The sequence below is a fragment of the Sylvia atricapilla genome, chromosome Z (assembly GCF_009819655.1).
Source record: "Sylvia atricapilla isolate bSylAtr1 chromosome Z, bSylAtr1.pri, whole genome shotgun sequence".
Classification (NCBI taxonomy): domain Eukaryota; kingdom Metazoa; phylum Chordata; class Aves; order Passeriformes; family Sylviidae; genus Sylvia; species Sylvia atricapilla.
This window is the reverse complement of record NC_089174.1, coordinates 19515101-19530812: the sequence shown is the minus strand read 5'-3', so window position 1 is coordinate 19530812 and position 15712 is coordinate 19515101.

Here is a 15712-nt window from a genome sequence, read left to right as displayed (position 1 = left end):
AAGACAGACAATGAAACAGTTGAATCAAGTGGCTTCAATACCTCACAACTGTCTTGGTTTAAAAAGACAGATATCCACCAGGGAAAGCTGAAGCTTCCTTTGGAATGGAGAATGTAATATCCCTCCCTCCAAATTATTATAATTTTGCAATTAGAGGCCTTCAGGCAAACATATGCAAATAGGAATAACAGTTCTTTACTAGTATAACAAAGTAAAACAAACAACAGCAACTACAGCACTAACAAAAAACCACAGAACTAGGAACCTCTAGGGCTTTGCTTCACAAAACCCGAGGCAGTTTGATCTCAGTGCTCCTGTGAGACTCCAAGAGCACCAAGCTGGAAAGGTGGAAAATCCCAGGTTGTGGATGAGATATATCATAAGTTCTGCTGGTGGTAGCTGGAGTGGCAAGGACGCCCCAGCAGGGCAGGGCACTGCGGGCCACAGAGTAGCAAAAAGCCTCACAGCAGTGCTGAAGAAGCTGCAATGGTGGGACAGGGCTGGCTCAGCTCCAGCAGGGCAGGAGGAGGGGCTCAGAATTCCTGGGTACATGAGCAGATGATGGCAAATTTCCCAGGACCAGACTTGGTGGTGACAGTGAACTCCTGCAGCAAGCAGCAGCCTGGCCATCCTCTCCCCAATGCCAAAAAGCAAGAGAGTGAAGCTGCCTCCGGTTCTGTCCTTTACCTGCCCCAAAACTCACTTATCTCCCCCTCCTGACTTTTGGCCACCTCTTTGTTTTCGCCAAGCACCCAAAAATAATCAGGACTTAGTCTCCTAGCAACTTGCGGGAAAAAATCCTGTAAGTAAAAAAGACAAATCTAACCAAAACAATCACTTAAAAAATCCTTTGGTACCTGAAGATTAGAAAGTGGCAAACATGATGTTTACACTTTTTTCAAGACTCTATAAGGGGATGCTCTATACTATATCCTCTATATACTATACTACAGATATACTACTATACTCTACTACAGATAGTAAAGACAACTTATATTCTGAAAGAAATAACTTAAAAAAAATAGTAAAATCAGAGTTAATGATCTTGGCTTTTGCAAATTCCATGAATCCCTTCAGATGACAGCCTATTCCATCAGAATCTCTGGAGCAAACTTCCAGGTCAGCACAGGTTTCTCAGAGATTTGATGAGTTGCAATGTCACCACAGAGAAAAGTAGAAGGCAAGTTCCCATTGTAGTGGTGATTTGATACCCTTAGGGAGGGAAAAGACAGTGGCTGTACAGTATCTGTATAACAGACAGGCACACTACCTTTTCCTGTGCCAAGATGATAGAAACACAGAATTGTGCTGAGCACTATGTTAAAGCTGTTTTTCAAGAAAATTCGGAGGAACTAGTCTGCAGGTACAGACTGATGCTCTTGCTTATGTACTTGGGAAATGACATTCAAAGAAATGTACATACTGGACTGGAAGGAGAAAGGGGTCAGAATAGTGCAGGACTGACCAGTTAGATTTGTTTCACAATGGCTTGTCCAGACATATAGAAGAGTCTACCAACAGGAGGGGAAAGATTAGAATTTGAACCATTAACCAGACCTGGGCACTTTGGGGAGCAGATCATGAATGAATTTGTCTTGATGACAGAGAAGAAACTCATTGCAAAAATAGAAGGATGCAAAGTCACCTCTGGAACACTGCCTCTGCTCTCAGTTAAAGGCAAATTCCACTCCTATTCTTCTGCATCTGAAACTGCACTTCCCTCAGTTCTGCCCGGACTATCATCCTCATATTTCATACAAGACATTCCATAACCTGCTTCTGCCCCTCCACCAAAAAAAAAAAAAAAAAAAAAGAGAAATTAAAAAACACTTCAGAGCCACTATTTCCTCAACTGAAATAGTAAATTAGGAATGCTAACATATTACCTACCAGGTGGTGGGTATTCCTCTTGGCATCAGACAGTCGCCCATTATGGAAAAGCTTTGTGAATTGCAGACCTTTGATTAACTGCTGCTCCTCATTGTGGTAAAGAATGACCTACACAAATCTTTCTTTCCTGTTTCTTATGTCAGTACCACCCTCCCACCCGAGTGCTGGTAGCTCTGCTCTCCAGCTAGTTATTGACTCCAACCATGTTTCCAAAGCAACAAAATAGCCCTTCCTCAGGGCTGTAGTTGTTGCAGCAATCGTCATTCATTCTCCAGCAGGCAGTGGCTATAAATATTTAACTGCCCATCCCTGATTTAGTATCGATTTCTGTACATATTACCAGGTTGTTACCTACTTTGTGTTGCACATCTGTGGTGTGTCACCCACAGATTTGGTTGAGGTGCTAAGTAGAAAAATTGGGAAGATAAAAAAGAACCTTCCATTCTACCCCACTCGTTACAAAAATTATGACTTGGCATATAAGAACCTGGTATTTATTGTTATGGCTAGTGGTGAAAAGGTGAAGTCACACTGAATATATGTTTGAAGGTGTGTTGACATGGCAGAAATTGGTTTAAAATGAAAAACATATTCATTTTAAAAAGAGACAAGCATACATTGTTTATCTGGGCATCATGGTCAAGTGATGTTTGGGTGCTTGATGCCTCCTGATGCAGTGGATCATGATGACAAGGTTGTTGAAAAGCTCATTGAAGAACACATTCTACTGTTGTTTTCATAAATCAAAGAATTAGTGGGTTTTAGAAACATCTTCAAAAGTCAATGCTGTTTTGAACAACCTCGGTAGGTTTCTGGAAGGAAATTACAGCTGTGTTTCTTTCAAACTACTTCTCACTTGCTCCAAAGATCCTAGTCCATACAATCCCTGTGAAAAGATTAAATGAGAGGGTGGAAGACAAAAGGGTTTAAGGAGTTGTATATATATATCTGGAGAAGTGGGCGAGCAGTATATGCAAACACTGGATACAAAGAAAACAACCTCACATTAATGAGGTTGTCACAAGACAGAACAAGACAACATTCTTTTCCCTACAAGGCAAAATCACCCTGTTATATAGTTGTTGCATAAATACAACTTCCCCCGCCCCTCCACCCCCCCGTTGAAATGCATTCAGGTTTACATAATTCCACCATTTATAAAATTTTTTGTAATCATTCACTAGGCCACACTACTTTTAAACCTAATTAGTCTCAGTTCTTTCATAATTAACCAGAGTTTCTCCAACACAACCATTTTAACGTCCTTATGATGTTGCTCTGTTTGGCTTGATTAACCAGTTTGATGATATTATTATAGGTCTGGATAATTCTCCAGAATGGATTTAGCATGGAAAAAGTGCTGCTTCCGGTTTTGGCTGGGGTAGAGTTAATTTTATTCATGGTAGCTAGCTAGGGCCGTGTTTTGGATGTGTGCTGGAAAAGTGTTGATAATTTTTGTTATTGTTGGGCAGGGCTTGCACTGATCCAAGCCCTTTTCTGCTTCTCATCCCACCAGTGAGAAGGATGGGGGTGCCCAAGGAGCTGGAGAGGACACAGCCAGGACAGCTGACCCCAACTGACCAAAGGGATACTCCAGAGCATAGGACATCATGCTCAGCATATGAAACTGGGAAGAAGAAATAATGGAAGGACTTTGAGAGTAATGATGGTGTTTGTCTTTCTGAGTCACCGCTACTTGATAGGGCCCTGCTCATCTAGGGATAGCTAAACACCTGCCCAGCCATGGGAAGCAGTGAATTAATTCCTTTTTTTGCTCTGCATGTGTGTGCCTTCTTTTTTTCCTATTAAACAGTCCTTATCTCAATCCACAGGTTTTGTCATTTTTTTCTCTTCCAATTCCCTTACCCATCCCACCACAGGGGAGTGAGTGAACACCTGTGTGGGGCTTAATAACTGTTTGTGCAGTTATTAACAAAGATGCCTCAGTAAGAAAGGCACACAGATCTCAAAAAGTAACTGGGTACCAAAGACATGGTTCTTATTCTAGCTCCTCTTAACCAAATGCTTGTTTTTCACAGGTGCAGTCACACAGAAAGTAACTCTACATCGTTTTGTTGCTCTTAGGAGTAAAATGTAAGTGCAATAGCTTCTGGCAAATGAGAACTTTTATTTTCCTCACTGAGGGCTCAGCAAACATTTCTGTACCTCAACCAGATTTTTATAATCCCATGCAAGAATGTGTTCCTGTGATTGTTACACATCAGTACTGAGAATGTTATTTCCCTTCTTTTTGCTTCAGCTATTAAAGTAAAATAATTGCAGACAAACTCTGTAAATGCCAAAAGTTACCCACCTTTTAGAAAATTGCCTCAGTAATTACAAAGAGTACCAAACAAACTCCTTACTTCTTAACATCTGCAAACCAAACCCCACTCAGTTACTGCTTAGCTACATAGTTCCTGTTACAGCTCTAATGAAGCAATTTGCATATATATATATACATACATACAGTGTATACACATATGTTAAAATACAGCAGGAACTGCCAACAGAACATTATTTGAGACTAACTCAGCTGCATGATTTTTAATCTCATCTGTATGAAGTGTTAAGGGAAGATTCATCACCCTGTGAATTCATCAGTGCAGACTATAATTCACAGTCTCTATGAAACACTCATTTTGTATGTCCTGGTGATAATTTCTGGCAAGTACTGTGTGACAAGCTGTGGGGAGCATCATGCACATCTATGAGTAGCCAGCGGGCCCTTCAACTAAGGAAACAAGGAAGAAACAGGAGCTGGATATTTCACTGGAGAGACATACAGGACAAGGGCAGAAAAAGCACATGCGAAAACATAAAACATAAAGAGGCACTGAGATGATGTATAAAGTCAGCCAGAACATAAATGACGAATCCTAGAAAAGAGAGGAGAAACTCTCGCATGTGGAAAGTGTCTCCTGTCAAGTAGAAATACTCCCTCTAACAGAAGTAGTCATTAGTTTAGTAAATCTTACTATACAGGTGCTTACTACACATAGGTTTTCCTGGGATTTTAATTTAAAGGATCAAAATGTAAGACTCAGTTTTCTCGCTTAAACATTAAAGCTATTGACAAATACTTTGTACCAATCCATGGGGCACACAAAGGCATGGGGAATGGTCAACAAGCCATCCTGGGGACATTTGCACAGAGAAAGGAAACACAGATGACTCCTGCGCAAAAGAGCAGGTTTCAATCACTTATGACACTGTCATTTGGGCTCTGTGTCATATGGATAACATGGGCCCAAAATACCTTGCTATGGACAGTGTGCAGGAAGGACAAGGACTAAAATTAGTGTTTGTACAAACTCCAGAAGAGGAATATTCTTATTTCTTTGGCAGCTCTGCTTCCCTTTGACATCACTGTTAGCACACATGACACATCATCCTCCAGATCACACAGCTCTGCAGGAGCTCCAAGAAAGACAGCCCCCACCCCCAGTGTCATTTTTACCGTGATTATTACACCTATAATGATCCTGACCTGGTAACTCTCAATTAATGCACAATTGGCAGAGTTTTAAGACATAAGGAGTATTTTTTTTTTTTATTTTATTTTTATTTTTTTGTATTTTGTTGTTTTTTTTTTTTTTTTTTTTTTGTTTTTTTTTTTTTTTTTTTATAGAGGGGAACAAAACACCTGACAGATGACTGAAAACTTGCAGCTACAAAGATGGAGGAAGGTGTACACCAGAAGAGAATCATCATGCTTTGAATTCCCTTTTCTCTCCAGAGATGGGAGGACTGCATATCTGTGCTGATATGTGCTGGTATGTGCTGATGGCTGTCCTACTGTGCAAGCAGAAGCCTTAGTGTGCCAAATAGTTTCAGTTACAGAGCTGCCTAGTTAGTCCTTAAGTGAGATTCCAACTGTTTGTATTGCACACTCTAAACTTTTCCTAATATTCTACTAATTAATAGGGCAAGCGCACACTGATTTTTGTTTGGAAATGCAAAAATTTTTAAGTTGCTGCATGTCAGCAGCATGTTTCCCTTTCAACTTACATGTCTTGCTTTTTATTCCCCTTGGGAAAAACTGAGGAATCATAAAATAGTTTGGGTTGGAAGGAACCTTAAAGATCATCTAATGTGGGCCAGGACACCTTCCACCACACCAGGTGGAAGCATCAGGTTGCTCCAAGGCCCATCCAACCTGGCCTTGAACACTTCCAGGGATGGGGCATCTACAGCTTTTCTGGGCAGCTGTGCCATGGTCTCATCACGCTCACAGTGAAGATTTTTTTCCTCGTATCTTATCTAAACCTATTCCCCTTCAGTCTGAAGCCATTTCCCCATGTCCTGTCACCCCATGCCCTTGTAAATCGTCCCTCTTTATCTTTCTTGTGAGCTCCCTTCAGGTACTGGAAGGTCCCAGCTAGGTGACTCCAAAGCCTCTCTTCCATGCTGAACAATCCCAGTTCTCCTGGCTTTTCCTCATATATTGAAACTGTATTTAAATACACAAATATTTCCCCTTTTGTAGAGTAATTTGAACCATTTCTCAACAACAGCTTTTATAAATATCAACTGGTGTTACACTGAGGAAACTCCATTATTAGTGAGCACTTACCAGACCATCAAGGATGACCCCAGAACCCTAAGGGATCTACATCAATTATATGGCAGCATAAATTAGGTTTGTCCACTGCTAGGGAGCATGATGCACTGCTCTTTAACCTCCTGAGATGCTGTGAGGACCTCGACTCACCAAGAACCATCACGCTGGAGGCCCAGGAATCCATCCAAAAGGTATCTCATGCCTTATCCACAAGCCAGGCTCCTCAGGTGGATCCTGCTTTACCATTTCAATTGGTAGCTCTGGGGAAGCCATCCAGATTTAATGGATTAATTTTTCAGCGGGACCCCACCCTAAAAAATCAGCTCTTAGTCATTGAATGGGTGTTTAGGTCCCATCAGCCAACCAAAAGTATAACAACACCACAAGAAATGATAGCTTAACTCAAGAACTAGAGTTCACCTCTGGACTGTAGCTGGGTGTGACTTGACATGCATCTATCTCCCACTGACTTTAGGTTGGGATGCTTTGCTGCAGACAAATCAACACCTCCAGTTTGCCCTTGACAGCTACCCAGGGCAAATTTCGATTCACTTACCAAAACATAAACTATTTAATGAAACTTTCAACTTAGTACCAAATTCATTAAAAAGTCAAACCCCTTTAAAGACTTTGACCATTTTTACTGATGGCTCAGGTTGATCTCACAAGTCATTTATGATTTGGAGACATCCTGAGACTCTGGAGTGGGAGTCTGATGTCCAAATCATAGAAGGATCTCCACAAATTGCACAATTAGCAGCCGTTGTCAGAGCTTTTGAAAGGTACGACCAATCCTTAAATCTGATCATGGATTCAGCTTATGTAGCTGGTATAGCTGAAAGGGCAGAGAACTCTTTAACAAAGGAGGTGTCAAATCCAAATTTATTCCACTTGCTCTCAAAAGGTCACACACTGACCTCCAGGACCCATAGCAGAGGGTAACCAGAGAGCAGACACCTTGGTGATGGTTGTACAGACTACTTTACCAGACATCTTTAACTAAGCCAAGCTGAGCCATCAGTTTTTCCATCAAAACGTACCAGCTCTAGTTCGAATGTTTTAATTATCAAGGGAACAAGCAAGAGCAATCATATGCTCCTGCCCCAACTGCCAAAGATTTGCCCTGTCATCCATGGGATCTGGAGTTTATCCTCAAAGATTAGAAAGCCTGCAGTTGTGGCAGATAGATGTAATGCACTACGTTCCTTTTGGAAGTACATTCATGTTGCCATAGACACATTCTCTGGAGCCATTTTTGCCTCAGCCCATGTGGACAAAAAAGCAAAAGATGTAAAGCACCACTTTCTCCTGGCCTTTTCCACTCTGGGCATCCCCTAAACCATTAAAACTGAGAATGGCCCCGCCTACACTTCAAAAAGTTTCAAACAATTTCTAGACCAATGGAGAACACTGAACTGGCATACCCCACTCTCCAACAGGGCAGTCGTTTGTTGAAAGGGCCCATCAAACTATCAAAAGGGTCCTTGAGCAGCAGCGTGGGGGTGTTGAAACATCATCACTTATTGAGAGACTCTGTAAGGCTCTGTACATCATAAACTTCCTAAACAATTCATTAATGGAGCCAAAACCCCATATCATCAGGCATCTCTCCAATTCCAGTCAAACCGAGCTTTCCAAGAAGCCACCTGTGCTAATCAAGGACTTCAAAACTAAACAAATCAGGGGCCCTTTCCCATTAGCAACTTGGGGGAGAGGGTATGCCTGTGTATTCTCAGGGTTGGGACCAAAATGGATTTCTGGAAGAGATGTGAAGCCCTGTGTTGCGTCACCAGATTCTGCACCTAACAAAGACCCAGATGAACAACACGGAACAGAATTAAGACAAACTTGAGCAGTTTGGAGAAGGAGGAAGAGAAAGAAACGTCATCCCCAGCGACCTCCCAACAACGTGCAGACCAACAACACAGTTTAAGAACCTCACATGAAATTTTCAGGTCACTCCTTTCTGTTCATATCATTTGCATCATTCATATAATTCCATTTATTCCTTAACTTACTTTTACCACTTCCCCATCTCTTTTTCTCATCTTTTAATAAATAAAGAAAGAGGAGACTGGGGTGGGTGAGCTTTCTTCACGGTTTAAACACTTTCTAAATAATCTGTTTTAAGTTAGTTCTTTATTTTACAGAACAAGCTGCTGTCTGTGATTAATTTTGTGATTAATGACTCTGTGAGTCTTCACCACATTTCTGATGGTGGCAGGTCTTCACCCAGTCATCACAACCATCTGGGTGCTCCTTGCCTTCCTTCTAGTAGTGATGTGGATTGTGCCTCAGCGCATACAAAACATTTGGGTTACCTCAGCAAAGACATTACAACAAGACAGAGTGCATCACAGTGTAAGTGATCACAGTGTAAGTGATCTCGTATCAACACACCTGGTAGGAATTCTCTTGACAAAAAACAATTATCCTTACACAGAAACCCAACCCAGTAGACACCTGGGATGAATGGACCAGGATTTTGCCACATGCACCAGAGGAACCCCGAGGACTGGACTTATTTGGGTCCTCCCAAGCTATGTATTGTGTTCAGTTTTACTACAGGAGGCCAAACCAGCATTGGACATTTAGTGAAATTGGTAGATCTATAGCTGGATATGTATATAGAAAAAATGCAACACCTAATGATGAAAATAGATACACACCCATAAACTGGTGCAATTACACCAGCCTCATCTTATCTGGGTCTTCATCCCATCCCAAGGAATTGCCCCAGGGGGTGTTTCTTATCTGCAGAGACAGAGTAGGGGCAGGGATACCCTCATGACTCCAAGGGAGTCCCTGTAGCCTTGGCCAGCTCACCACCCTCACCTCCAACACTCCATTAATAAAAGACTGGAAGGAAAAGAGTGAATTGGCTTGCCAAAAAAGATCATATGAACAATTTGATGAAAATTGCAATAGCCAAATCAACAATTGGACTAAAGGAAAGAGGGTCGCGGTCTCCCTTTTTTAACCTTGGGTGGCTGCAGCTAAGGCCCTCAGTGAGCTTTCTCACCTGGAGTGCTGGCTTGGTAAGCAGGCCAATGCAACGTCTGCCGCCCTTAGTGATCTTTCAGTGGATGAGACTACCAGGTACAGGATGTTACAAAATAGGGTGGCCATTGATTTTTTACTACTTGCTCATGGACATGGCTGCCAAGACTTCGAGGGGCACCGCTGTTTCAACCTGTCATCACACAGCGAATCAATGAACATCCAGAAGTTGAAGGAGCGAATAAAAGAACTGAAGGAAGAAAAGAACCCAGATGGGATCATCATTGTGTTCAGACAATGGGGAATGACTGGGTGGGCCTTGTCTATTGTAAAAGGAATTTAGAGGATTTTAGTTGTTATTGTCATAGTTTCACTGATGTTTTCTTGCCTAGTTAAATGCCTGAGAAAAATCCATAGGAGAGGTCTTTTTAATAAATAAAGAAAGGGGAATTGTGGAGGCCTGTGGGCCTGTTAGGGGACTTCTTGGGGCTATGCCTTGGAAGAATGTCCTCTAGACCTTAACCTCTTCTATGGACCCCCTATTTAACTGACATGCTGTCAGTCAACCCCAGCACCCACACCCCTCTGTTGGTCCACTGCCCGTTACACCCCTAGCTGACCATATTTGGTCAGGTTTCTAGTAGGTTCTTTGTTCCTAATAACCCCACTGGTTTATATCTCTTTCTGTTTACCCTCCTGTTTCCCTATTGGTCATTGTCCCTTTATTGGTCCCTTTTCCCATCCACACTGCTCAGTGATTGGTTGTTATGATTGGCACCACCTCCATCTACCCACACATGAGCCTGGGTCCTCTAATTGTCAGGGTCTTTGTCCCTGTGTCCTTCTGGTGTGTAGGTGAAATAAACTACCACTGGGAATCCACATAAAGACCCTCTCAGCCTCTGCTGTTACAGTTAATCAGCTGCTGTGTGTGAGGGTAGTGTTTGTTGTGTGCCTGGTGGAGTGCTCTCCTAATGGGGACGCTTCAGGAAGGTTGCAGCAATCCACCAACCACCCGTGCTGCAACAGTTCTCCTCACTGTTCTCAAGTAGCTGTTGAAGCAACACGTACTTCCTTGTCAGGGTGCTCTTAATGCTAATACTCTCAATGGTAATACACATATTTGGTTTCAAGAATCCTCTTTTCCATGCCTTTGGGTTTTTTTCCATATATTGTTTTGAATACACACAGCTAGTCCATGGGAAGAGTGACAATCCTGCCTATGCTTGTATTTTGCAACAGGTTTAGACTGATACCCCTACTTACAGACCATAAACATGTTAGGGGGCTGTGTGGACATCACTTTGAGTGGTACTGAACTGAGCTGGTATCAGGTAGGAGCTGAGAATCAAGGCATCTTGGTCATTCCACCTACAAATAATACTCAAAGGCTGCAGTATTACATACATAAATGCAGGATCCCATTTCAGATATCACAAAATTTACTGAGTTACATTCACTGCTGAAGTAAAAGCAAAGCTACTGTTTTTCTTTTCTGAAGACATCCTGAAACTAAGAATCAGGAATACCAGTTTACAAGTCTGTTGATTTAAAATTTAAGTTTAGGATAAGACATAAAACACCTCAACAGAACAGAGTCAAGTTCCATGCAGAAAACCCCATTGTTCTGGACTTGCTTCAGTGCTAAGCAAAGGACTGTGAAATAAGACCAAGACTCAGAATTTCAGGTAAAAGCTAAAACATCCCTTCTGATTTTATTACTTTGGTGAGCCGGAGTCACATTCTGCCCCTATGCTTTGATAACAAGGGAAGAGTGATACAGTATTTCACCCAGATCAAGCTGCCACAAGTAACACGTACTTCAGCCAACTCATTAGCAGTTTGAATAATAATAAAAAACCAAAAGATCTGTAACTGCAATATTTGACCACTGTATGAGGGTATTTGCATCTATTGAAAGGGTGCCTCAATTTGAATGGAAGATGTAGAAGGCTTTTTTTTTCCAGTTGAAAAAGCTGAAAGAATAGCTGGCTTTTTAGTTGAGTCAGCTTCCAAGTCTCAGGAGAAAATAAAAGCTGTATCAGTGCTAGCACATTTCTTGATGTAGCTTATCTTTAAAAACACCATTTGAAACATAAAGGCTGAAATATACTTCCAAATGAAACCTGAGATAAATATGACATAAGTACACACATAAATACATTTGGACATTGATACTACATATAAACATCTGGACATTTCTACATTTTTTAAAACTTTTGAAACTGAGAACATTAATCACTGACTTACGTTTCTTTGCATTTATAGACAGCCTCAACATTCCATTCAATATTGCTTGTTTCTGCCCCAAAATTACATTGCAAATTTGCCAGGCTGTCTGTGGGGAGGGTGGAGTGCAGATGGCAAAGAACAGATTATCTTATTCTATTAAAAAACCCAAAACAAACAAACAAACAAACAAAACCAAACCAAACCAAACCAAACCAAACCAAAAAAACCCCTGAAGATACAAGTTTTTCCAAGTCCTTAAATTCAGATTTGCTTTTGAAGAATACATGTCACTCAGTTTTTAAATCTTCCCTTCTTCTGCCCTTGCTGGAGATATGTATTACATATTCTGAAGCAAAATTAAACAGTTTATTCACATTTTCCTACCACTTCTCTGCCTATTCAAGTGAAGGGGTGATGCCATTATATGCTGCTTTCAAATCTCACAGCAACAACCATTTAGCGAAAAGATTTATTTGTGTGACCCCCTTCTCCTTGGTTGTCACTGAAAAGGTAAGTAGTTTGAGAGTGACCACTGAATTATACCAATGAAAATCTTAGGGCTCAGCAAGAATTGTGTCTTAATGGAGAGACAGGCCTCATTTACATCATATACATTGATTAGGTTCTTCAGGTGGTTTTCAGTAACCCCCAAAATAAACTTCCCCTTATTTTCCCTAGGTGCTTGAAGGGAGGCTGGCAGGCCTACAAGTTTCCAGGGTCATCCTTCTTCCCATTCTTGAAAATGGACAATGTTCACCAGCTTCTAGTTAACTGAGACTTCTATGGACTCCCAAGATTGTTCAAAAATCATTGAGAGAGTCTTCTGATGACATCATCAGCTCTTTGAGTATTCTCAGATGAATCCTATCATATCCCATAATTTTGTAGGGAGCCAGCTGGAGCAACAGAACCTGCACAGGGCAGCTGGGAGTTCGTCACTCTCACAGTAATGGTCCTCCAGCCCAGGGCACTTGAACCCTCTTAGCCCATCAGCAGTGTTGGAGACAGAGGCAAGGAAAGCATTAAACACCTCTGCCTTGCCTCTGTCCCTGTTTGGGAGGTGACCATTCTAATCCTGCAGTAGGCCAATGTTATCTCTGCACTGCCTTTTACCATCAATGATTTAAATAAACTCTTTTCACTGTCCCCCACAGTTCTGGCCAGCATCAACTCCAATCCCATTTTGGCTGCATGAATTTTTCTCCCTCACAGAAGCATCTCTATTTTTCTCCCATGTCACCTGACCTTGCCTCCACTGGCCATATATGCTCTTTTTCTTGCTTTAGCCTCAAAAAATCCCTGCTCAGCCAAGCCAGCCTTCTGCCTTACTTGCTTGACTTCCAACTTTTTGGAGTTTCCTGTGCATTTAGGAGGTGGTGCACAAAAAGTGGCCAGCACTGATGAACTTCTAGCACCTTCTAAAATGCTTTCCTACAGATCTCATTACTAGTTCCTGAAGTCTGCTATCCTCATGTCCACAGCTGAGTCACTTTTCCTCCTGTCAACAGATTTTTAAATTCAACTGCTTCGTGGTCACTATGGCCAAGATGGCCATCAGTCACCTCCTCTGGCCACCAAACCTACTCTATTAATGAGCAACAAATCAAAGAGGGCATCTTTCCTACTCAGCCCCTTTACTACTATGATGTACCCAGGAGCTTTAGGAAATATTCTGGACACCTGAAGGACAACACAGTCATCTGTCACAGCCAACATGGCTTCGTGAGGGGAAAGTCCTGTTTGTCAACTTTTTATGACAAAGTAACCCACCTGGGTGATCAACAGAAACCAGGTGATGCAATTTTTTTAGACTTCAGTAAAGTTTTTGATACTGTCACTCAGAAGATCTTTCTGGACAAAATATCCAGCATGCAGCTGGATAAACACATCATGTGATGGGTAAGCAACTGGCTCACAGGTCAGGCACAAAGGGTTACAGTGACTGGGGTGACATCATGTGGGTGACCTGTCACTAGTGGGAATCCACAGAGCTCCATCCTTGGCCCTGTGCTCCTCAACATCTTTGTACATGATCTGGACATAGGACTGCAAAGCACACTAAAGAACTTTGCCAATGACACTAAACTGGGAGGAGCTGTTGACTCCCTTAGATGCAGGCAGGCCCTGCAGAGAGATCTCAATGAATCAAAGGGCTGGGCAATCACCAACTTCATGGAGCTCAACAAGGGAAGGTGCTGCACCCTGCACTTGGGATGTGCAACCCTGGATGTATGGAGAGACTGGGGAATGAGGGAGTGGAGAGCAGTACCATGGAAAGGGACCTGGGGATCCTGGTTTATGGTAAGCTGAACATGAGCAAGACAAGAGGGCTGTCTGGGGGACGTCAGGCCCAGTATCACCAGCCAGGCAAGAGAGGGTATTATTCCACTCTCCTCTGGGCTGGAGCAGCCTCGAGTACTGAGGGCAGTTTTGGGTGCCACAGTATAAGATACAAAGATACTAAAGAGTGTCCAAAGGAAGGCCACAAGGATGATGAAGGATCTGAAGGAAGAGCCTTATGGGGAGCATCTGTGGTCAGTTGGTCTTATTAGCCTGGAGAGAAGACTGAGGAGAGACCCCATTGGAGTCAGCAAACTTCTTTGGGAAGGGAGGAAGAGGGGAGACACTTAACCTCGTGTCTGGTTACCAGTGACAGGAGATAACGGAATGGCCTGAAGTTGTGTTGGGGGACTTTCAGGTGGAGTATTATGAAAAGGTTCTTGCCCCCAAGGGTTTGGGCACTGGAACAGGCTCCCCAGGAAAATGGTCACAGCACCTAAGGTCAAGATGTGCTTGGACAATTCTCTCAGGCACTTAGTGAGATTCTTGGGGTGCCATGTGCAGAGCCAGGAGCTGAACTTTGATGATCCTTGTGGGTCCCTTTCAATCCAGGATATTCTATGATTCTACTACATGTTTGTAGCTGCATGCATGTATCCGGCTGAACAACCATGTAGGATAAATGCCTTCCATACACAGGCTTTGAACCTGCTGCTAAATTCAGAGGAGCTAAGAAAAACATGTAATTTTGAGTCTTACAAATTCTGTATAAATCTGCAAAACAGGACATGTCACATTATTACAGACAGTACCCAGAGGCAGATAACTTCTGTGTGCCTTTCTGTGAAAGTAGATCTGCTAAAGTGAACACAGCTGAAACAATCCTGGAGAATTCAGTGTGGGCACCCACCCTGCATCTAAAAGCTCCACACAACTAAACTGTTAGTAATACAACTAAACGCCAAGTGTGATCTGTATGCTGTACACGAAAGAACACAGGTATTTGCCTGTTTCCAGGAGGCCTCAAGTTCAAGGTTCCCTGCCTGGTCTGTTGTCAGTTACTGCACATGAAGGCTTTCCTTGTAAGAGACACGGATAAAGAAGCCAAGTAATTCTTCACTGGGGAAAAGATTAGAGTCTTTCTTCAGGAATATTGACCTACTTAAAATCTCTTTAAGATTAAAAAAAATGTAGTAAAAAACACAAGGTATAAAATATTGTTTGTATCAGACACAAGAGTGCATAAGAATTCTTCATATCCAACTACAGCCTACTTTCTACAGCCAGTTCAGTATTTCGTAGTTTTCAGTGGTATCCCTTGCTGAAGCCACCTACTGATCATTTGTGTGTGAGCTAAACTTGAGTATTTCAGATTTAAAACCCAAATTTAAAACCAGAAACACTTATGATTTAAAAGGTTAAAATTGCTTTTTTCAGCCCATACTCACATTTTTGCATGGGCAAAACCCCAGCAACTCTGGACAAAAATGTATTAAGTGTTTTGGAAGATTAAAAAAGTATACTTGAAAAATCGAAAAATGTTCATTCTAACAACTGCTGGGAAGAGGACCAAAAAATAATTGCCCAAAGCAAAAGTTTTTTCCACCCCAGAACAGCTGCTCTACACTAACAGCATTCTTTCTCACCCTGCTTAAAGTTACCGATCTGAGAACCTAGACTACAAATGTAAAACTGCAAGCAATGAAAGCAAGTCTTTGACACAGTAAAATAATACAGCAGTTTCTA